The sequence below is a fragment of the Crocuta crocuta genome, unplaced genomic scaffold, assembly GCF_008692635.1.
Source record: "Crocuta crocuta isolate KB4526 unplaced genomic scaffold, BGI_CrCroc_1.0 scaffold45, whole genome shotgun sequence".
Taxonomy (NCBI): domain Eukaryota; kingdom Metazoa; phylum Chordata; class Mammalia; order Carnivora; family Hyaenidae; genus Crocuta; species Crocuta crocuta.
In genome coordinates this window covers 3,788,350-3,813,157 of record NW_027530544.1, presented here as the reverse complement: position 1 = coordinate 3,813,157, position 24,808 = coordinate 3,788,350, and the positions used below count along the sequence as shown (strand labels likewise).

At 36.4% G+C, this 24,808-nt stretch overlaps 1 protein-coding gene across 4 annotated transcripts in view; it reads left to right on the top strand.

Annotated features, from left to right (window-relative positions):
* Window positions 1–24,808, top strand: part of ZNF148 (zinc finger protein 148) — a 131,324-nt gene that overhangs the window by 14,411 nt on the left and 92,105 nt on the right. Inside the window, exons 2-3 of one of the 4 annotated variants that reach the window (XM_077767632.1) lie at window positions 19,557–19,709; window positions 22,130–22,209. The exons of 1 other annotated variant lie outside the window; for it this stretch is intronic. The gene's annotated coding sequence lies outside the window, so the exon portion shown is untranslated. Of the gene's footprint in view, window positions 1–293; window positions 336–19,556; window positions 19,710–22,129; window positions 22,210–24,808 lie in introns of those variants that run through there. 2 more of the 4 variants (XM_077767634.1, XM_077767633.1) reach the window with 2 other exon arrangements.

Genomic DNA, 24,808 nt, shown 5'->3' with positions numbered 1-24,808 from the left:
CAGCCGGCGCGCCTCTCCGCACACTCGGGCCTCTCCCAGGGCGCTTCAGTAAGTGAGCAGGCCGCGCGGGCTGTGCGGTGGGGGCCGGGAGGAGGAGCTTTCTGGAGCGCCCCCAGCGGACCTCCGCACGCGGCTCGCAAGCCTTCCTTTTGTTGTGTGTGTACGTGTGAGTGTGCGCGCGCGCGCGTGCGTGAGTGCGCTCGTGTGCAGGGAGGCGGCGGCGGAGCGCCGAGAAGCCGGGGCTTTGCCTGCCGGCGTGCCTCGGCGAGCGGCGGGGCCTCCCAGACGCCCGTCTTCCGGGTCGGGGCCCGCGGCACAGCGAGATGGCGAACTTAGTGAGTGGCTTCTTGGCGGCCAACAAGTGTCTGACTGTCAGCGGGGACCGCCGAATGCTAACTGACAGCCTCCCCCCCCTTTTCTTTTTTTTTCAAATCTTCCTTTGGACTGGGTTGTGTTTACCGTCTTACGGTGTGCCATAAGGTCAGCTGGGTAATTTGGTCTACTAGATGAATAGTTTTTTTTACTCGGTATCAAGATCAAAAATGTACGTCAGGATCCGTATATTGGTTGTGCTAGTAAAACCTGCATGTGTAGTGCTAAGAACAGTCCTAAGTCCTCTCCATAATGAGGCTATGGGGCAAACTTTTGCTCTCCAGATTTTGTGAAGCACTTTTTGCAGTGCCAGGAAAGAGGTCTGTGTACGGGACTAAAAGCTAGATAAAGTTAGGAAATGCAAACGTTAAAGCCCTTCCCAAGAGCTGGAGTTAAAAACAGCTTTTTGTTTTGTTTTGTTTTACATAATTATGATTGTGTAGTTTGTATGTAGAGTTTTGCAAAATTGGGCATGGTGTGATTTTTAAAAAGCATTTCTTATTTTTATAAGGGGCAAAAGTAGAGGCACCACACAGTTTTGAAATTTCAACTATGTTAAATGTTGCTATAAATAAAATCCTATTCAGATTTTTAGATTTAATATGTCTAAAAATACGTTTGCAGTTGTCCTTTGGGTGCAGGAGGAAGTTCTGGGTTTCTCAGTGCTTGTTTCTGGGCAGATTTTTAGTATTGTCAGCATGATACGGGTGTAGAACCTTAACCTGAGTGAATAATTTGCTTGAGATTACCAGTCTGTTTTGCAACTGGGAATAGACTCTGGGTCTCTTATTCCCAGTCTGGTGACCTATCCAAGAATAGACTAAGGAAACTGGGTATTTTTCTGTTTGGTGGAAAATATGGCTGAGTTGATTTTGTAGTAAGTATTAAAGGGCCAAAAAGTGAATGGGTGAAGGTTTAATTTTCTGTTGTAACATTTAAGTGTAGTTTCTCCACATGCCTTTGGCTTTTCTTTGAATATATAAGGAACTTTAGGATATTCCTCAGTGTTACTTTCATGGCATTTGTAGCACATTTACACTTGATTAAAATACATAGATGCTTATTGTAATTAACTGTGGGTAGTTGTATTTTTCATGTGAGTATTCTCCTTGGTTAGAAAATAGCAGGTAACTTGAGAATCTAGCCTTCTCACAAATGCTGGGGAGAAGAGGCATTATAGTAACTTCATTAATCTCTGAGTTAAAAACTTGGCTTTTATTATTGAAGATGCTTAAAAAGGTACAAATGGAATCCTGTGGATTTTTCTCCTCAGCTTTATATACTCTTATTTTCACTGCTATTACATTAGCTACACATGATAATATTTGGTTAACATGTGTTTCAGTAGGCCTCACAGAAAATAGTACCTTTTCTTTTCCTTTTTTTAAAAAAATGTTTTATTTATTTCTGAGAGAGAGACAGACAGAAAGACAGCGTGAGCAGGGGAGGGTCAGAGAGAGAGGGAGACACAGAATCTGAAGCAGGCTCCAGGCTCTGAGCTGGCTGTCAGCACAGAGCCCAACGCGGGGCTCGAACTCATGAACTGTGAGATCTTGACCTGAGCTGAAGTCGGCACTCAGCCAGCTGAGCCCCCCAGGTGCCCTCCCCCCCCCCGCCCCGCTTTTTTTTAAAGAGTACCTTTTCTTTTCACAGTATATGAGTTGCAATTGAACTTTTTTGTTTTGTTCATTCTTAACTTTTCTTATGCCTTTAAATCACAAAAACAAAAACATTCTTCCTCCTTCCCATCTCCAAAAAACCTAGACATTTTTTAATCTAATGCACTAGTTTTCCATCAGAAGTGATTTTGGCAATGTCTGGAAAAATTTTTGGTTGCCATGCTGGGGGATTCTATTGGTATTTAGTGGGTAATGCTAAACATCCTACAGTGCACATGATAGCCCTACAACAAAGAATTATCCAGTGCAGAATGTCAGTAGTGTTGATGTAGAGAAACCCTGACCCCATATATTGAGAATAACATTCTCCCAAATAATTTAAATCTATAAAAGTTATTATTATAATGTAATTGACATCTCTGTATCATATCATTATGAATCTTTTTCCAAAGTTGTCATTAGAATGAATGATCATGGGTCAAAGGTTATGAAGTATATGTTAGATCATTAATACATGGGATCTTGGAGCTGCAAAATTAACAAGTTTATTTACTCTTTTTGTATGTAGATAGTAGAGTTTCAAAGAGATTGTGACTTCCAGGTTCTCACAGATAATGCAGAGCCTAGGTCTCTTTTTTCTGTTGTAATTTACCTTAATTAAAATTAATTTTAATTACTAAGGGAAACAGTATTGATAATTTTTGCTTGGTATATACAAATACATTTAAAAAATTGATTTAAACCGTTGTATCATGGGAATATACGTATTTAGTGAATTATTGTTAGCTTTTTCAGATTCATGTGTTTGTTAAATTCGTCAGCATGGTTTTGTAACAGTTGTAAACTTTTCAGCATCTGCTTTTTTAAAAAGTGTATGCAAAATTGAAAAAGACCACATATAATTTTAAAACAAAACAAAGTTAATTATGATACCTTAGGCAACATTGGAAATACAATCCCAACTGGAATTGTTCAGACACCTTTGGATGTCTTGAACTGTTTTGCAGAATTGTGTGAAGATCACCATAGTGGTAAGTTATTGTGCTAATTGTAAATCCATTTTAGCAAGATTCTTTTGGTTTAATTTTAGAAAAAGATATTGGAACTTTCATGTGAGCTGTAATTGGGTGAAATAAATTTGGGTATTTAGATGAAATATTTTTTTTTCTTTCTTTTTTTTTGAGAGAGAGAAGGCACAAGTGAATGAGGGGCAGAGAGAGATAAGTGAGGCTCACTGGATGCGGGGCTTGAGCTCACCCAGGCACCCAAGATGAAAGAAATATTTTCAAGTTAAGTAGTGTATTATTGTCAGAGGAAGAAGTTCTTTTTATGTTTAAAATTTTTTTCAGTGGAGGGATGCCCAGGTGGCTCAGTTGGTTAAGTTTCTGACTGCGCAAAGGTCATGATCTCATGGTTTGTGAGTTCAAGCCCTGCCTGGAGCTCTGCTCACAATGCAGAGTCTGTCTGGGATTCACTTTCTCTCTCCCTCTCTCTCTGCCCCCCACCTCCAATCTCTCTCTCAAAATAAATAAACTTAAGAAAAAAATTTTTTTTCGGTAGTGTTACTTTTTTGTAAATGAGTAAAACAAATGAAGACAGAGGATCGTATGAGCAAAGATTTCTTTAAATGTTTTAAGTAAAAAATATATAGAAAAAAATTACAACTCATATTAGCAAAAAAATCAACTAGAGAAGCTGCTGTTAATATTTTGATATATGGTCTTATATTTTCATTAACTTTTTATTATGGAAAAATTTAAATAAGTAATCAATAGTATTATGAACCTCCATATACCTGTGCCATAGCTTCAGTAGTTAGCAATTATGGCTATTCTTGTTTCATCTGTACTTCTACCCCATTTTCCCCCTTCATATTATTTTTTAAAGAAACTTTATTTTGAAATAATTATAGACTCATAGGAAGTTGCAAAATTAGTACAGAGTCTTATATACCCTTTACCCAGCTTCTCCCAGTGGTGACAAATCTTATAAAAGCTCTAGTAATGTCAAAACCAGGAAATTGACATTGGTGCGTTACTCTTAACTAAACTGACAAATACTCTGCACCATTTTTTTTTAAACCTGAATTCATTTGTGTGTGTGTGTGTGTGTATGGTTCTTTGTAGTTTTCTCCCATACATAGTAAGTTCATATGACTACTACCACAATGAAGACACAGAACTGTTCCATCATCAGTTCCATCCACCCCTCTTTGTATTTGCATTCCGCCCCAAAACCCCTCCCTGTCTCTTGGCAGTCTTATTTTCCATCCCTGTAGTTTTGTCATTTCAAAAATGTTGAATTAATAACATACTTTCTTGAACCAAAATTCATGTGTTGAAGACCTTTGGGTATATTCAGTATTTTGCTATTAACAAATAAAGTGATTATGAAAATTCATGTATAGCAATTTGTGTACAGTTATCTGAGATAAATGTCCAAGAGTGAGCTTTTTAGGTTGTATGGCAAGGGTAAGTTTAGTTTAGTTGTTTTTTTTTTTTTTTAAATGTTTACGTTTGAGAGAGAGAGAGAGAGAGAGAGCGCGAGCAGTGGGGAGTCAGAGAGAGAGGGAGACACAGAATCCAAAGCAGGCTCTAGGCTCTGAGTTATCAGCACAGAGCCCAGAGTGGGGCTCGAACTCACAGACTGTGAGAGCGTGACCTGAGCCCAAGTCCGACGCTCAACTGATTGAGCCACGCAGGCGCTCCACACAAGTTTAGCTTTGTAAGAAAATTCCAAACTTTTTCCAGAGTGACTGTACCATTTTACAGTGTATGAGAAAGAGGTCTACTTGTTCTACATGCTTGGCAGCGTTTGTTATTATTATTTTTTATTTCAGCTGTGATAAAAAATAAAATAGTGATATTTTATTGTAGTTTTAATTTACATTTCCCTTATGGCTGATGAATTGAATGTCTTTATATGTATGTTGGCTGTCTGTTTATGCCTTTTGCTTATTTTCTCATCTGAATATATGTATATTTTTGTTGTTAAGTTTTGAGAGTTCTTTATATATTCCAGATAAGAATTTGTCAAACATCGTTTGCAAACATTTTCTCAGTCCACAGCTTATCTTTTCATTTTCTTCACAAGTTCTTTCACAGGGGAGATGTTTTCAGTTTTGATGAAGTCTCTTTTACTGATCATGCTTTGGTGCCAAATCAAGGGATCCTTTAGTCCTGAAGGATGTCTCCTGTGTTTTCTTCTGTAGTTCTGTATTACATTAAATTCATGACCCCTTTGAGTTAATTTTTTTATATAAAGTCCTGAGGTTTAGGTCAAGACTTTTTTTTGCCTATGGATGGATGTCCAGTTTTTCCAGTACTATTTGTTGGAAAGACTGTCTTTCCTCCACTGAATTATATTATCTGTTGGGCATATTTGTGTTGGTTTGATTTTGTGTTCTGTGTTGCATTGATCTAAGTGTCTATCCCTTTTGTCAGTCTACCTTGTCTTGATTAATGTAACTGTATAGTAGGTGTTAAGGTCAAGTAGATGATTCCTTCCCCTTTGTCAACATTGTTTTAGCTTTTGTAGTGTCTTTGCCTTTTCATAGAAGTTTTAAAAGAATCTTGTTTATGTATACCAAAAAGAGTATTGCTAGGATTTTGGTAGGAATTGAATAAAACTATAAATCAGTTTGGCGAGAATTCCTTTATTATACAGAGATTTTCTTTTTTTTGTAAGTTTTTTTTTAACATTCATTTTTGAAAGNGAGACACACACACACACACACACACACACACACACACACACACAGAATCCAAAGCACACTCCAGGCTTGGAGCTGTCAGCCCAGAGCCTGATGCAGGGCTTGAACCCACTAGCTGTGAGATCATGACCTGAACTGAAGTCGGACACTTAACCGACTGAGCCACCCAGGTGCCCTTATACAGAGATTTTCAATCCATGACTACAAATGTCTCATCATTTATTTAGATCTTTTGTATTTTTTGAAGCAAATTCTAGGCATATAGTTTTCCTTAAACAGCTATAATTTTATGTACTGTATAATTTATTCATTGAAAGTATATAATTCAGTTGTTTTTAGTGTATTCAAACAGTTGTGCAGCCATTAGCATAATCAATTTTAGAACATTTTCATCGCCCTAGAAAGAAACTCTGTCCATTAACAGTCAGCCCTCTTTCCCCCTTTGTCCTGGACATTGGCAACAACTAATTTACTTTCTGTGTCTATGGATTTATCTGTTCTGAACATTTCAGGTTAATGGAATCATACAGTAGGTGGTCTTTTATGTTTGGCTTCTTTCATGTGGCATAATGTTACGTGATTTAGCGTGTGTCAGTTCATTCTGCTTATTGCTGAATAGTATTCTATTGGATAGATATATCACATTTTTTTAATCCATCAGTTGACTGACATTTGGGTTGCTTCCACTTTTTACATATTACGAATAAGGTTGCTATGAACATTCATGTGCAAGTTTTTATGTGAACATTTGTTTTCATTTCTCTTGGGTATATACCTAGGAGTAGAATTGCTGAGTCATATTCAAGAAATCATTGCCAGGACCACTATGATGAACTTTTCCCCCTTGTGTTTATTTATTTATTTTTTTTTTAGGAGTTTTATAGTTTTAGACCCCATATTCAAGTCTTTAATCCATTTTGAATTGACTTTTTGTGTATAGTATGAGGGTCCAGTTTCATTCTTTTTGTGTGTGGATATCCAGTTTTCCTGAAACCATTTGTTGAACAGGCTATCCTTTCCCCATTTTGTATTCTTGGTACCTTTGTTGAAAATCAGTCATCTGTTTATGTATGTGTTTATTCTGGGCTCTGTTTCCTTCCATTGGTCTGTATGTCTGTCTTTATGCTAATACTATTTTTCGTTATTGTAGCTTTGTACTATGTTTTGAAATTAGGAAATGTGACATCTCCAGCTTTGTTCTTCTAAGATATTTGTCTATTTGGGGTTCTTTGTGTTTCCATATGAATTTTAGGATTTTTCTCCCCTATTTCTGTAAAAACACTATTGGGATTTTGGAAGGGATTGCATTGAATCTGTAAATCACTTTGGGTAATATGGACATTTTAATAATCCATGGATATGGGATGTCTTTCTTTTTATTTGTGTTTTCATTTTTTTCATCAGTGTTTTGTATTTTTCAGTGTACAAGTCTTTTGCCTCCTAGGGTTAAGTTTATTCTTAAGTACTTTATTTTTTATTTTTTAAAAAAATTTTTAGTGTTTTATTTATTTCTGAGAGAGAGACAGTGTAAGCACGGGAGGGTCAGAGAGAGAGGGAGACACAGAATCTGAAACATGCTCCAGGCTCTGAGCTAGCTGTCAGCACAGAGCCCGACATGGGGCCCGAACCCACGAACCAGGAGATCGTGACCTGAGTCGAAGTCGGATGCTTAACCGACTGAGCCACCCAGGCGCCCCAATTCTTTTTGATACTATTATAAGTGACATTACTTTCTTAATTTTATTATTTTGTTGTTCACTACTAGTATACCGTTGATTTTTGCATATTCTTGTACTGTGCAACCTTGCTGAACTAACTTACTTTTGTAGTTTTTTAGTGTATTCTTTACGGTTTTATGAATATAGGATGCCATCTGTAAATAGCGCAGTTTACTGCTTCCTTTCCAGTGTGAATGCTTTTTAATTTTCTTGCCTAATTTTCTTTGTTAGAATGTCTAGTACAGTGTTGAATCAAAGTAGTGAGAATAGACCTCTTTTGTTTCTGGTTATGGGGGAAAGCATTCAATATTTCATCATTAAGTATAATGTTAGAATTTTTGTAGATGGCCTTTATTGGGTTGAGGAGATTCTCTTCTGTTCCTAATTTCTTGTGTGTTGTTATTTAAGGGTGTTGGATTTTGTCATATGTTTTTCTGCATCTGCTGAGATGATCTACAAAAAAATAAAGGTTTTTGTCTTCTATTCTGTTGGTAGGGTGTATTTACTTGATTTTCAGATGTTAAACAAATTTTGCGTTTCTGAGATAAGTCTACTTGGTTATCGTGTATATTCATTTTTCTATGTTAGCGAATTAGGTTTGCTAGTATTTGAGGATTTCAATGTCTATAATCATCAGAGATAATGGCTAGTCATTTTCTTTTTTAAAATTTAATGTTTATTTTGAGAGAGAGAGAGAGCACACACGTGCACAAGTTGGGGAGGGACAGAGAGAGGCAGAGAGAGGATCCCAAGCTGTCAGCACAGAGCCCTACGTGGGGCTTGATTGTGACCTGAGCCAAAATCAAAAGCTAGATGGTCAACTGAGCCAACCATGCGCCGCCCCCCCGCCCCCCCCATTTTCTTTGCCTGTGACATCTTTATTTTGTTTTGGTATCAGTGATACTGACCTTACAAGATAAAGTGAGAAATGTCCCCTCATCTATTTTTGGGAAGAGTTTGTGACCAACTGGCATTTAATTCTTTATTAAATTTTTTGGTAGAACTTCCCAGTGAAGCTGAGCTTAGAGGCTTTTTTGGGAGCTTTTAAATTAAGAATTCATTTTTCTTGGATGGTTATATAACTATTTAGATTATTTCATCTTGGTTTAGTTTAGGTAGTGTAATTTTGAGAAATTGAGAAATTTCTTTTGTTAAATTTAAGAATGTAAAGTTGTTTTATAGTATTCTCTTACTGTATTTTTAGTTGGTGCAGGTTCTGTAGTGATATCCAATCTTAAATGATTATGTTAGTGATTTGTGTCTTCTCTTTTATTTGTGTTAGTCCTGTTATTTAGAAAATTTTTGCTTCATTGATTTTTTTCTCTTTTCCTGTTTTCAGTTTCATTCATTTGTTCTTTGTTGTTTCATTCTTACTGCTTGCTTTGGGTTTATATATATTTTGCTCTTTTTTTTAAAGTTTCCTGTGCTAGGTAATTAGGTTATTGAGTTGAGATCTTTATTTTATTTTTATTTTATTTTTTATATATTTATTTTTTTTGAGAGAGAGAGAGAGCTTGTGCAAGGGTATATAGGGGAGGGGCAGAGAGAGAGGGAGAAAGAGAATCTCAAGCAGGCTCCATGAGAGTGAGATCACGATCTGAGCTGAAACTGAGTTGGACACTCAACCAACTGAGCCACCTGGGCATCCCTGAGATCTTTCTTCATTTCTGTTGTAAGCATTTAAGTGCTATAAATTTCCTTTTAAGTATTGCTTTAGTTGCATCTCACAAATTTTGGCATGTTGTGTTTTTTTTTCATTCATTTTTATGTATCTGTATTTTAAGGTTTTCTTTTAAATTTCCACCTTGACCCATGCATTTTTTAGAAGTGTGTTGTCTTTTCCTGTTGTTTCTATGTTTTGTTTTTGTCTTTCTGTTACTGATTTCTAGTTGAGGACTGTTATGGTCAGAGAATGCACTCTACGTTATTTTAATTCTTATAAATTTGTTCAGGTTTGTTTTGTGGCTCAGGATAGGATCTTGGTGAATGTTCCATGGGTGCTTGAAAAGAAATGTGTGTTCTGCTATCATTGGGTCTAGTATTCTGTATACAGTTGACCTTTGAACAACACAGGTTTGAATGCACTGGTCTACTTATACTTGGATTTTTTACAGTATAGGACTGTAAAAGTGTTTTCCTTATTTTCTCAGGAACATTTTCTTTTATCTAGAATACAGTATATGATGTAATATATAAGATCTATGTTAATGGATTGTTTATATTATATGTAAGGCTTCTGGTCAATAGTAGGCTATTAGGAGTTAAGTTTTTGGGGGCACCTGGGTGGCTTAGTTGGTTAAGCGTCCAACGTCGGCTCAGGTCACGATCTCAGGGTTGGTGGGTTCGAGCCCCGCGTTGGGCTCTGTGCTGACAGCCAGCTCTGCCTGGAGCCTGTTTTAGATTCTGTGTCTCCCTCTCTCTCTGACCCTCCCCTGCTCACAGTCTCTCTCTCTCTCAGAAATAAATAAAAACATTAAAAAAAAGGAGTTAGGATTTTGGGGAGTCAAGTCATACATGGATTTTTGTGTGAGGGAGTTGTTCAAGGATCAGCTATATATCAATTTGATTCTGTTGGTTGAATGTGTTACTAATATAGCTACTCTGCTTTTCGAAAAAACTGTATTGCTATAACTTCAGCATTCTTTTCTTTTCAACGTATGCTACCAGATTTCTTGATAGCAGCATACATTGGACCATTTAAAAAAAAATCTGCTCTGCCAGTCTGTCTTTGGTTGATTTATTTAGACTATCTGCATTTAAGGTAGTTATTGATCCATCAGTCCTTATTATATCTGCTATTTTACTTTTTTTTTTTTTTTTTTTGCTTATTTTCTCTGGCTTTTGGTTTTTGCTTCTTTTTCCTTGCCCTCCTGCAGATTACTGGAACATTTCTTAGGATTCCGCCTTGTATAGTTTGTAGAAGATCTATTTATAATGTTTTGGAGTTTGCCTTTGTGTAGTTTCTGCAGTGGTTGTTGTAGTTAATACAGTATCATATGTGGTTTATAACAGTCTGCTAGTATCCACATTTTACAGCTTCAACTGAAGTGCATAAATTTCACTTCAGTTCTACCCTTTACCTTCCCAACTTTTATTTATTTATTATTATTACTTTTTTTAATGTTTATTTTTGTGAGAGAGAGAGAGGGAGAACAGAGGAGAGGCAGAGAGAGAGGGAGGCACAGAATCTGAAGCAGGCTCCAGGCTCTGAGCTGTCAGCACAGAGCCTGACATGGCTCCAACCCACAGACCATGAGATCATGATCTGAGCCAAACCCAGATACTTAACCAAGCAATCCACTCAGGTGCCCCCTACTTTTTCAACTTTTAAATATAATTGTCTTGGGGTATGAAATGGTGTTGTAATTTTTGTTTTCAGTCATCAAGTAAGATTTATAAAGCTAATGATGGAAAAGATAATCTGTTGTGTATACCCGTATTTCTTCCTGTTGTTTGAAACATTTTCTTCAGCTAGTCTTTATGACACATTCTTTTAGTTTTTCTTCTTTTGGGAATGCTTTTTAAAAATGCCCCCTTTGTTCCTTGCTGTGGTCTGAATGTATTTCCCTAAAATTCAAATGTTGAAATCCTATTAGGAGTTGGGGCCTTTGGGAGGTGATTAGGTCATGAGGGAGGAGCCCTCATGAATGGGATTGAAAGAAGCCAGAGGAGCTCCCTTGGCCTTTTCTGTCTTGTGGGATACAAAGAGGAGTCTTTTACCTGGAAGAGAGTCCTCACCCAACCATATTGACATCCTGATCTTGGACTTCTAGCCTCCAGAACTGTGAGAAGTAAATTTTTGTTGTTTATAAGGCATCTATTCTGTAGTATTTTGTTGCAGCAGTTCAGATGGATTAATTGTTAAATGGATGTTTCATACTTCCTGAAGAGTAGTTTCACTGGATATAGAATTCTTGGTTGGCAGTTCTTTATTTTTCTAGTGTTCAAAATGTGCTGTGCCACTTCTTGGCCACCATGGTTTCAGATGAGAGATCTGGTGTCATTTAAATTGTTGTTCCATTATAAGTAATACGTGGTTTCTTTGAAGGTTTGTGCCTTCAAAGTTTTTTCTTTGTTTTTAATTTTGAACATTTAATTATGAAGTGTCTTGGTGTACAGTTCTTTGTGTTCTGTCTTGGGTTTGCTCAGTTTTTTGGATCTGTAAGTTTGTATTTCCCACATTTGAATTCAGCCATTGTTTCTTCAAATACTGTTTCAGCCCCTCTCTTCTTTCTGGGGCTCCAATGATAAGAATGCTGGATCGTATGTTACTGGCCTGCAGTTCCCCAAGACTGTTCGTTTTTTTCCCTGTTTTCTCTCTTTTATTCAGATTGGGTGAGTTCTGTTTTTCTGTACTCACTTTCAGTGATTCTCTTCCTTATCATCTCTGTTTGTATTGAGTTTATGCAGTGAGTTCAGAATTTTTCAATTACTATATTTTTTAGTTCTGTAATTTTGCTTTTAAAAAAATAAATTCTTGTCTTTGCTGAGATTTTCCATTTTCTCACTTGTTTTTGGGGAAATTTATAATTGCTGAAACATTTTTATTGTTTTTTAAATAAACAATAATTTGTCAAAGAATTCCATTGTCTGATTCATCACTGCTTTGGCCTTAGTTGATTATCTTTTCTCAGTTGTGACTCCTTGAGTCATTTCTGTTTTATCTTTTAGGTAGGAAGCTCTAGGCCCTATTTATATTTTTTTATTTTAGTGGACAGTCACCCTCTAGGTTTAGAGTACAGATCTTGGCCCACTTTTATAGGCTGTGTTTCCAGTGGCAGTTTAATTTTCAGAGCCTTTGTGGTTACCTTAATAGATCTGATCTGCTGGGTTGCCACTAGCCCTTGCTGGTGGTGCCTGACGGAGCAAAAGGTTTTTCCCTATACTGGGCTTCTGGTTATAGCTAGATGGGAGATGATTTTGGTGGGATCCTTCTACTGTTCCTCCCATGTATGTCATTCTTCCTGGTCCCCCTGTCTCTGGGTGAGAGAGGAGAGTCTTTCCCCAAACTAGCTGCTTGCTGAGGTTGGGTCCCTCATTTTGCCTACTTGTCTCTGCATTTCTAGAGGGGAAAACAGGAGTCCCATGCCGAATGGGTAAGGAAGAATTTTTACCCCAGTTTTGTTGTTGGCTGGGCTTCCAGTTAATCTCCCCTTTATATTGCAGAGGGACTCCAGTTTAATTTGGGGGAGGAATGTGACTGCCTGGTCTGTCTTCTGTTGCTAAGTTGGTGGTCGGGAAATGGCAGCCTGGGTTGCCTTTTTCTGTTGGGTGTGGGGACTAAAATACCCTGCTGCTCTTTTGTTTCTCCAGTCTTGTGGTCCCAAACTGGTTCACTGCCTTAACATTTTCAGAATTTATGTCTGGTTGTCTCTTTTGTTATTTCCATGGTTTCTAATTGTACTTAATGAGGAGGGGCAGGAGAAAACAGCTCTGTGCCATCTTATCTAGATTGGAAGTTCAGGTTCCTTAATTTTGTGAAATTTCATCATCTCCAGACAGTAGGTTATATCAACTTTGAAAATAACAGTATCTGGATATGTGTTTTGTCAGGTTTTAAGCACTATATAAATATTTGCTTCGGTTAATCAGTATATCAGACACCTAAGTTTTTGGGAAGTCATTCATAACCAGTTCAAGAGGGTGGCAGGGAATAGATACATGGTATTTTACTAGGCATCTGTCACATAAACAGAATTTTGTTACGTAGTTAATTAAAATGAGGTTATAAATTCTGAGTGCTTTCTTCAAGAAAGTATTTAATAAATTATTTACACTTAAGATATTTAGTAATTCCAGTGATACATTACAGTATTTTAATATTAATAAATATTTTCTAAACAATGCTGAAAATCTTATATTATGCAGCCAATGTAATCTGTTTCTGACTCATGGATTGAAATGGGCAGATGAAATGTCCTGCTGTTACATTCCCTGGTTTTCTAAATTGAGACTAAATTGGCACAAATAAAAAAATGTCCATTCTTCATTAGTAGAAGCTTGCGTTTCTAAGTGATGCGTTAACTTGCTACATCAACTTCTCCTATTTAGAAAAACAATCTCACAGACATATTTCATGAATTTTCAAACTTAATATATTTAACTTCATTTATGGAGAAATCACTGGGCTTCTTTGCAGCCACTTTTTGAGATATTCTCTGAATGACTGATGGCAAATCTCAATTTCCTAATCAGATTAAAAACCATTGGTTTTATTTGGGGGCCTACCTCTACAATGTGTCTAGTGCCTGGTGTAATTCTGGGCATGCATTCTAGACAGAGGAGATAAGAATGATTGACTCTGGTATTGAATAAGATGAGAATTGTCAAAAGAGATGTGGTTTTTGTGGACCATTTATAAGTTATTAAATGAGCGTTTTATATTTCATATGAGAAGTAATAATTCCAGTTCTGTCTTTGACTTGTAATAATATCTTTAATAATATGTTTTTGTCCACAATGACACTTTAAAAAATCAAATGTAAATAAACTTTACTTTTTTATATTTATTTTTGAGAGGGAGCGCAAGCGGGGGAGGGGCAGGAGCAGTAAGCGGGCTCCTGATGTGGAGCCTGAACCCACAAACCACGTGCTCATGACCGAGCTGAAGTCAGACGCTCAACCAACTGAGCCACCCAGGTGTCCTTTAACTTTAATTTTTAATTGGGTATTCTTACAGTTTTTTAGGTTTGTTTTTTTTTTAGTTATTAGAGTGGGATAATTTTTATGTTACAAATATCCGATGAATTTAATTTTCTGTTTATTTACATGGTAACTATTGTAGATAGTGTTTTATTTTATTTAATTTTTTAAAATGTTTTTTGATTTTTGAAAGAGACAGATGGTGCAAGTGGGGGAGGGGCACAGAGAGAGGGAGACACAGAATCTGAAGCCGGTTCCAGGCTCTGAGCTGTCAGCACAGAGACCCACGTAGGCTCTTGAACTCATGAACCATGAGATCATGACAGGAGCGAAAGTCGGATGCTTAACTGACCGAGCAACCCAAGCTCCCTTGTGGATAGGATTTTAATTTAAAATCTTATGTTCATTGATAATATACTTCAAACATTTTTTTGACTGCCATGACATTGAGTAACAATATTAAGTATATTTTAACTTGGGAAGGACCTTTCCTGTGATGCTATGTTAGAGTAGACATTTATTAGGAGGCAGAGGATCTGGTTGAAATCTTTGACACTTCTGTGTTATGTAAACTTGGGTACTTAACCTGATGAACCTCAGAGATATTAATACCTGCTTAAGTAATTGTAAGAGGTCAGATGAAATGGGACAAGTGAAAGCACTTTGTATACCATAAAGTACTTTATTAGAGTATGCTTGTATAGCCTGAGTCATCTTGATCATCACAGTATAAAACATTATTTACAAATTAATGTGTATTCAGTAAAGATTTATGTACAAGTAAAAGTAAAGCAGCTTTTCCTTGAGTTTAGTGGCTTCCTAATCTTAAAAATGAATTTGTATTAGTAAAATTAAGGAAAGATTACATAGTTGCTTGATCATTTGTCAGTTTTGGGGAGGTGTCTCCCCTCAACATGCAATTTAGATTTAAAAGTTAGTTTAGTTTAAGGAGTTTATAAAAATGTTTGTGGTGGACAGTTGGTTTCTTGTTTGTTAAATGTTTACTGGTTAGGTGATTTGAAAAGGTCAAGGACCGGTGAAAATTTTAAGTTTATTGGTTTATTTTACTCACTTTGGGCTGTTTTCTTTTAAGAATTTGATTACCCCTTTGTAGGATTTTCATTCTGAACTAAGTGGATTAGCTATATTAATTGCAAAGTTTATAAGATTTTGGCCTGACTTTTGTTGAGAGTAGAAATGGAAAATGGTTCTAGAAAGACCTGGGCAGGGGACACCTGGGTGGCTTAGTCAGTTAAAGTGTCCGACTTTGGCCCAGGTCATGATCTCAAGGTTAGTGAGTTCGAGTCCTGTGTCAGGCTCTGTGGTGACAGCTGAGAGCCTGGAGCCTGCCCTGGATTCTCTATCTCTCACTCTGTCTCTGTCTCTCTTTCAAAAATAAATAAACATTTAAAAAAATTTAATAAGAAAATAAAGACCTGGTCAGTGTAATTTCTGGGGTGGTTGAATTTGTTGGACTGTCATCTCTGCTTAGGATAGATTAGGTCATGAAAAATATACTGTTGGGGGGCTCCTGGTGGCTCAGTTGGTTAAGCATCCGACTTCAGCTCAAGTCATGATCTCGCAGTTTGTGAGTTCGAGCCCCGTGTTGGGCTCTGTGCTGACAGCTCAGAGCTTGGAGCCTGCTTTGGATTCTAGGTCTTCCCCTTTCTCTGCCCCTCCCATGCTCATGCTCTGTCTCTCTCTGTCTGTCAATAATAAATTAAAATGTTTAAAAAATTAAAAAAAAAGAAAAATATACTCTTGGATGACCATCATTCAGAGTTCTAATAACTTTAATTTTCAAAGCAGCTGGTGTAAATTAAAGAGCACATAATGTCATTGCTATATTTATATAAATCACAAAAGTTAGAACTATTGTAAAACCAGAACTTGACTAATTAACCTTAAAGTATGATGTAGTTAAAATATGCTAAAAATGCTAAAGCATTTATTTGTTTCAGATTCTTAAACCATATGTGCTATTATTCTTTTCATTGCTTTGTCCTTTTCTTGATTACATTTAAAGGGCAAGAGGTAGCCTTTTTATTTGGTAGTGCTAATGAAAGCATCAGTAGTTAAAATTTTTAAGCAGACATTTCAGTGAAACTAAAAATGAGGCTTTGTTTTATTTTTTAAATTTAAATCCCAAGTTAACATATAGTATAACAATGATTTCAGGAGTAGAATTTAGTGATATTTCACCTACCTACAACACCCAGTGCTCATCCCAGGTCCCAAGTTCCCTCCCTAATGCCCATCATCCATATTTAGCCCATTTCCCCACCCAGAATCCCTCCAGCAACCCTCAGTTTGTTCTCTGTATTCAAGAGTCTTTTATGGCTTGCCTCCCTCTCTGTTTAAAAATGAGGCCTTAGGGGTGCCTGGGTGGCTTAGTCAGTTAAGCGTCCGACTTTCGCTTAGGTCATGATCTCGCGGTTCGTGGGTTCAAGCCCCGTGTCAGGCTCTGTGCTGACAGCCAGCTCAGAGCTTGGAGCCTATTTCCAATTCTGTGTCTCCCTCTCTCTCTGACCCTCCCCTGCTCACGCTGTCTCTCTCCTAGAAATAAATAAAACATTAAAAAAAAATAAAAATGAGGCCTTAAAAGAGGTAATTAACCAAGAACTATGGTTTTTATAAATGAATGGCTTTTCTACATTGGTTGTATTTGGAAGTAACATTAAGGTACATGATATAATGAAATACTTATAAAACAGCCAAGTTTTGGTTATGTTCTTTTAATTTTATAAAGAGTTTATTTATTTTGAGAGAGACTTTGTCCACATTAATGCACACACACAGGGGAGGGGCAGAGAAAGAGGGGAGAGAATCCCAAGCAGCCACAACTGATGCTCAGCATGGAGCCTGACTTGGGGCTAGATTCCATGAACCACGACATCACGACCTGAGCCGAAATCAAGAGTTGGACACTTACCTGACTGAACCTCCCGGGTGCTTGCATCTCCATTCATTCATTCGTTCATTAATTCATTCATTCATATTAAAAAATTAAAAACGTTTATTTTTGAAAGAGGGAGAGGGTGTGAGTAGGGAAATGGCAGAGAGAGGGGGAGACTCAGAATCCATATCAGACTCCAGGCTCTGAGCTGTCAGCACAGAGCCTGATGAGGAGGATCAAAACTCACAAACCATGAGATCATGACCTGAGCCAAAGTCAGAGACACAACCTACTGAGCCACCCAGGTGCCCCACTTTTTTCAATTTTTATTTATTGTCTTCGAAATCTATATTCTTAACAGTTTTTGTTGGGGTTTCTTCTCTTATCTGAATTTTGACCATTCATAAAACGTCATCTTTTGCATTCTGACTTTTCTAGGCAAAGATGACAGCTGAAACATAATTTGGTAGACTGAATGAATGTACTCTGGGTCAGCAACATAAAGATACTTTGAAAATACTTAATGAAGTTGCCTTGGTTTCTCTGGGAGGCATGAAAAATTTGAAGGAACTAAAGAAGTTTCTTCCTGTCTGTTGTAATGTGCATGCAGTTTTGTAGCTTTTCTAACAGTACTTTTGAAATTAATTATTATTAGCGGTCTTTTAAAAACGAAGGCTGGAAATTAAAATTAAACTATTCTTTACATTGCTCAGAATTAGTTTCTATTTGATACAGTGTCTCAAAGTATATAGTAGACTCCTCAGTAAGCTGACTGTCTAATTTATTGTTAATACCACCAAGCCTTTTTAGGGAAATTTCTAGGCGGAAGGGTAATGTTGCCAAAACCCCAGTAAGCTGGTTTTGATACCAGATTCTCTGCTGCAGTAAGTTAATGTGACTTTTCTAGATGCTTCAGTTTTGCTATCTGTGATTCCATAATTGAGAGACAGTGTTGTGTGGTGTTTAAGCTTCTGGAGCTTGATTTCTACATTGGAGTTCAACTTTATTTATAATCATTCAAAACATATCAGGTATGTGCAGTACATTGGTTTAGGCACTTAAGATCAGTGAACAAAACAAAATTCCTGCCCTTGTGGAGCTTATGTTATATAGTTGGGGGCAGAAAAATGATACACATCGTAAACAAGTAGATTACCTAGCATGTTAAGAGGTGTCAGCTGTTATACAAAATGTGTAACAGATAAGAGGGGCATTGGGTGTGAGAGTGCATGTGGGGCAGGTTACAGTTTTAAATCGCATAGCAGGAAAAAGCCTCATTAACAAGGTGATGATTGAGCAAAGACTGGAAGTAGGTAAAGGATTTAGTTATGGGTGTCTCTGGGAGGAAGTATACCAGGCCTAGGACAGCCAGTACAGTAGGCCCTAAAATAGTAGCATGCTAGAAGGTATAGGGAGATAGTAAAGTCTTTTTACTGAGCTTAAGTGGAGCAAGAGGGAAAGTATAGAAGATGAGGTCTGAAAGGTGGTGGTGATGGTGGTGGTGGTGAGGAGAGCATAGCACAATGGATTGTGGAGGGCCTTGCAGACCATTATAAGGACTTTGGTTCTGCCACCTCCTAGTTTTGTAACTTTGGTAAGTTATTAACCCTTCAGGTTTTCTCTCTTATAAAATGTGAGTAGTAATAGCACCGATTTCATAGGTTTGTTTGGATAAGTCAGTTAATACCTGCAAAGTCCTAGGAACACTACTGAGCAAAGTTTGAAGTATATATTTATTGCATCTTTAAAGGTGAAGTGAACATTAAAAGGTTACTTCTTTTTCACTTGAAAAGGTAGCAGAGGAAGAATTGGGTGCTCTCTGCTTCTGGGTGCTCTCTGCTTCGATTTTTTTTATGTAATAAATTGCTTAGACTTCAGTTATAGCCCTTATTACATAATGTTACTATTATTAACATCATTTTTTATGTGTGTACTTAGCATCTTTGCTAACTTATGAACTCCTGTGGGTAGAGACCATGGCATTTTATGCATGTCTTAGGAATCTTAGATAGCATGTTGTACATGCATATCAGGTGATCAGAATGTTGGCTCAATTAATGACACAAATGTTGGCTTAATTAATGAATCAGCCCATCTGCTGGTATGTATATTAGAATATTGCCAGTCTTTCAAAACTAAATAATGGAAGGACAATAGATAATGGTCCTGCAAAATATTACATTTATTTTCTTAATGTGCCATAGTTATTAAAATTAGTATTTGTAGAAAATTGCCTTAATTATTAAATAAATGTGAGAGTTAATACCATGTGAAATTAAAAAGTCCATGTTCACAGTTTAATATGGATCTCTTAACATCGGTCATTGGTTAAAAATATTTTTATTGACAGCATAAATACAATACTGCTACCTTAAAACATTTTTAATCTTAATTTCACTGTTTGTATCTGCACAAGTGATATTATTAGGGAATATTTAGCCAGTGAAATCTTAAACCATAGGAATTGCTAAGAAGGAGTATTCACTGTAACTCCTGAAGTGAGGGAGTGAAGCAGGTTGAAAGAGGAGGATTGTAACTGGTCTTTGGGTGATTGTTCAAGGAGCTTTATATTTATACTTCTCTTTTTGTACTTACAGGGTCTTCAGTTGCCAGCTTGGTAGATTTCTTTTCTTCTCATTGTTGGTAGAGAGGAGTGGGAGAGGAGAAGGAAGAATAGAGACTTGGAAGAAGTGAAATTGGTAGATGATGCTAAATGAATTAGAGTTCCAGAGACCGAGACTTTGTGGCAAGTGAGTTAGGGGAAATTGTGTGTTTCCATGGTAGAAGAAATGTTGTAATGGGAAAGCTATACTAAAATTTCCGTTATAGGTTTAGACATTGAGGTAATAATATTTTGTGTGTGTAGGGGGGAAGAAGGGCATGTTCCTTTTTTATTTTTGCTTTACTATTTTGATTTTTGTTTCATTCTCTTTTAACGTGTCTAGTTATGTTCTTTGATGTATGATAGCCTTAATTTAGGGCTTTGAATAAAAAGTGATGCAAGAAGATGAGTAGGCTTTTTGTGAAAATGTTTTCAGCAGAATATTAACATTTCAAAAACATTTGTCCAGTCTGTAGATTTTACCATATTCCATGATGACATATGTAATACTCTCTTGATTGTGGGGTAAATATACCCAGTCAACTTTCAAAAAGACTCATAATGTAATACTAAAATATATAATTAGAAGACATGTTTATTTACTCTACGTAGACTTTGCTGTATCTAGACTTTACACTGTTCCTAAAGCTTTAGAGATTCTAAAAGTTGAGGGCGCCTGGGTGGCTCCATCCGTTAAGCATCCGACTTCAGCCCAGGCTATGATCTCGCAGTTTGTGAGTCCTAGCCCCACATCAGGCTCTCTGCTGACAGCTCAGAGCCTGGAGCCTGCTTTGGATTCTGTGTCTCCCTCCCTCTTTGCCCCAACCCCGCTTGCACTCTGTCTCCTTCTCAAAAATAAATAATAAATATTAAATTTAAAAAAAAAGAAATTCTAAAAGTTGAGCATAGTGAAGACCATAAATAACAGTGTAGTGCAAATATTTTGCTCTACTTTACCTGTTTTTAATAATGTTCACCACAATAGTATAGTTTTATGGCAGATACATATTCAAAAATGGCTTTACATAATTGAGAAGGATGGCATATATGCTCTTCTGAGTGCTTGGAAACAAAACTTTGGGTCAGGCAATTAAGAGCTTAGTAGAAAAAAATCTTTTAAAGATTTCTTGGTTTGTAATTATTTTAGCAACAAAGCTACTGAGTGGCTGAGGACTAGAAAATGCTACATTATCAGGAAGGCTGTAGTGTGTATGACCCCTTGATAAAATTACGTAAACAATTTTGAATTAATATATTGGTTATTTCCTCAAGATTTGAAGTTTCTTTATTTGTTTTGGTTTTACACTTATAGCTTTTATTGATTTCCAAGAGTTTATTGAGCCCTAAAAATGTGTTAGGGCTGTTAAATAAATGCTTTGTTATTTCTGAATAAAAAATTAAATTTGACCTATTCTTTGTTTCTAGTAAAGTTTCAACTTTTAGTCTTCATTATCTTCATTACCTCTCTTTCATATGCCAGCACAAAATACCCCATTTACATAAAGGAAACTGTATGTGTCCAGTGTTAATGCAGTACCAACATAGGATATTACTTTTCTTTGTTAGTCTCTGTTAAAAGATTGATTATAGCGTAACGTTTAATTTTTAATGTTATTTTTGAGAGAGAGAGAGAGAGAGCGCGCGCCAGCGTGTGTGAGCATGAGTGGGGGAGGGGCAGAGAGTGAGAGGGAGACACAGAATCTGAAACAGGTTCCAGGCTCTGAGCTGTCAGCATAGAACCCAACATGGGGCTCGAACTCACAAACTGTGAGATCATGACCTGAGCTGAAGTCGGTTAAGCATCTGACTTAACATTTAAAAATATGTATGGACCATATTAGCACTATTAAATACCTTTGCCCTGAAAAAACATTTTAAATGTGTTTTGAGAGGTAGGGAGAGAGCGCATGCGTGAGCATGAGTGGGGTAGGGGTAGAAAAAGGTGGGGTTGGGAGAGAGAGAATCCCAAGCAAGTTCCACACTGTCAGTGTAGAACCTGATACGGGGCTTAACTCAGGAACTGTGAGATCATGACCTGAGCAGAAATCAAGAGTCAGATGCTTAGCCCATTGAGCCACCCAGGTGCCCTGCCTTGAAAATTTTAAATACTTAATGTTTTTGTATTTTTAAAAGCAATATTAATGTAGTTAGATTTTTGAGCTGAGAGAAATGTTATTTTGGGCTTTTGTCAGGAAATAGTACTCTTTGAATAATGGAGAGTACCAACGTAAGATTTTAATGAAATACATTTTGTGTTTACTTTCTTATTTTAAATTGTTTAAGATAATCTTGGATTATTGCCCTGATTTTAAAGAGATCTTAATCCTCAACTAGAAATTAAGTTTGAAAAAGTCCAGTTTGGTTCTGGTCATTTTCTTCGAATATCATTTATCACTGATGGGTCATTAAGTATTAGTTGCTACTAATTCTATTTAATCCAACAGTATTTACCATGGAAAGAATATTGTTAGATTTAGCGTATCTAGGTATGATTATTTTACCTGACTTTAAGAATATGTCTAATTCTGATTCTTTTGGGGGATAACCTGTATTTTTGTACTTTTATAGGATAGAGGGGAGGAATCGGGAGCTTGAAAATTCAGCCAAGTGATCTGGTGGGATGGGCATTTGCCTGACATTTTATAGAGGTAATCTAACACTGTTTTACTCAGTCTTTATTTTTACCTGTGATAGATGTCCACGTGCTTGTGTATGAACGGCATTAATCACAACTGTTGGTTAACACTCTGTGTTTACTGGATGATCATTTTTCCTTTTGTATCTACTTACATATAAGCATGACAAATATATGTATGAATATATATATACATACACATATATGGCATGGTATTGCTATGTATAGATAATGAAGGTCTACACATTGAAAAGAATGTTATTAGGTTTTTTTTTTTTTTCAATGTTTTCTTTATTTCTGAGAAAGAGAGATACAGTGTGAACAGGGGAGGGTCAGAGAGAGAGGGAGACGCAGAATCTGAGGCAGGCTTCAGGCTCTGAGCTGTCAGCAGAGAGCCCTATGCGGGGCTCAAACCCATGAACCATGAGATCATGAGCCACCCAGGCGCCCCAATGTTATTAGTTTTATAGGATGTAGATCATTATCTTTTCTCACTTAACTAGATTACTTGCATGTTTCTTTTTTAGGCCCCAGTTCCCTTATTTTAGGAAGACAGATGATCCTCTCCTTTTTTGATGGCTTATGTTGGTACATATGTTAGGCCTGTGCTTTATCCTTCAAGTGAAAGAAAATTAAATATTTAACAGTTTTCAGGGTATTTTCATATTTGTCAGTGGCACATATTCTCATGTCAGTTGTTAATGATTATAAAAATTCTGAAGATTCTTGTAGATTTTGTTTTGAGTATTCTTTACAATCAAGGATGTAAAAATACTAGTTTCAGTGACTGGATTTTAAGATTTCATTTTTTCCCCCAAATTTTCTAGTAATTGTCATGTTCCACATTTCTCACTCCATCAACATTTTCTTATCCAGGTTTATTACAAGAAGAGACACACTTAGGCATTAGAGAATGTTACAAGGTTTAAAAAAAGGTCTGCCTCGTTCTTTTTCACAGTTAATGTGTGTATTACATCCGTAGTATGTGTGTGTATGTATGTGTATATCCTTTCAGACATTTTCTGTATTTATATGTATATGTATACATGGTCTTTACACAAATGAGATCACACCATACATATTGTTTAGCAATAAATGTTTTTTGTTGTTAATTTCTACATTTTTGCATATCACTTCTTCTCATTTCATTATGTGTAGTATTCCAGATTTGGGTATACCATAATTACTTACTTTTTAGGGTTTCAGGTGATTTTGCTGTAATAAATGGTAATATGGTGGATATTCTTGGGCATGTCTTTGCATATATTTTAACAAACATAAGTAGTATAAATCCATAAGAGAAAAATTGTTGGGCCGAAGAGCATGTACATTTAATAATTAGGTGGATGAATTACCTAAAAAGATTATCCTAGTATCAGTAGTCTAGGAAAATGGGAATCTCTAGCTCAATGACAATGCTGGCTAGTGTCAAACTGCTTAATATTTTGTCAGTATTTTGTTGTTTAGTGTTGCTTTCCAAAATTTCATTATGAGTGAATTTGAGCATTTTCCCATTATTATTGGTTCTTCTGTATATTTTCAGTGATCTCTTTGGTCCTGGGCTGAGTCTCTAGTCATTTGTTAGGCAGATTATTTTCACTGAATTTATTTTAACTTCTGATTTTGATTTTGTCTTATGGAAGTGTTAATTTTTATGATTTAATTTTGTGATCTTTTTCCTTTATGGCTGGGCATGGGGGGTTTCTGTATAAAGTTTAAAAGGTCTTTATCATTGATTGTAGGACTCACTTTTTCCTCTGTGTTGTCAGCATCTCCAAATGGCATGAGTTGCTGGTTTGTCATAATTTGACATTATTATTTTCTTTCTTAGTTAACATATAAAATAGTCTTGTATCTTAAGATTGGTAGTTTTAGATTTAGTGAATTTTATGGTACTTGAAAAAGTTATATGGGTTTTCTATTTTTTTTTTTTTATGGTTTACCTTGCTTAAAATCTTCATCTATGTTAAATATATTTGGTTTATAAACAGTAGATGTAGAGATCTAACTTTGTTTTTTTTTCCAGCAGGCTAACTAGTTGTCCCCATTCCAATTATTGAATGATGCATTTCTTTTTTACATTTTGAAATGCCACGTTTCTTGTATACTGAATTTCCATGTTTTTGGAGAGCATGTTTCTGTTCTGTTCATCTGCTTGTCTGTGTATTGATAGATAGTATTAAGAGAATTCAGTAAAGGAATTGCTTATAAAATTAACATACACAAATAATTTTTTATACAAATGTAATAGGGATTAGGACTAATCATGTAAGCAAAGGTATACATTCATAATAACTAAAAAGATAAAATGCCTGGGAGCAGTCTGAAGAAAATTTTGAAACTCTACTGAGGGATAAGAAAGAAAATTTGAATCAATTCATATTTAAAAAATTTTTTTTAATGTTTTATTTATTTCTGAGAGAGAGAGAGACAAAGAGAGAGTGTGTGCAGGGGAAGGTCAGAGAGAGAGGGAGACAGAATCTGAAGCAGGCTCCAGGCTCTGAGCTGGCTGTCAGCACAGAACCTGACATGGGACTCAAACCCACGAACTGTGAGATCGTGACCTGAGCCGAAGTCAGTCGCTTAACTGACTGAGCCACCCAGGCCCCCCC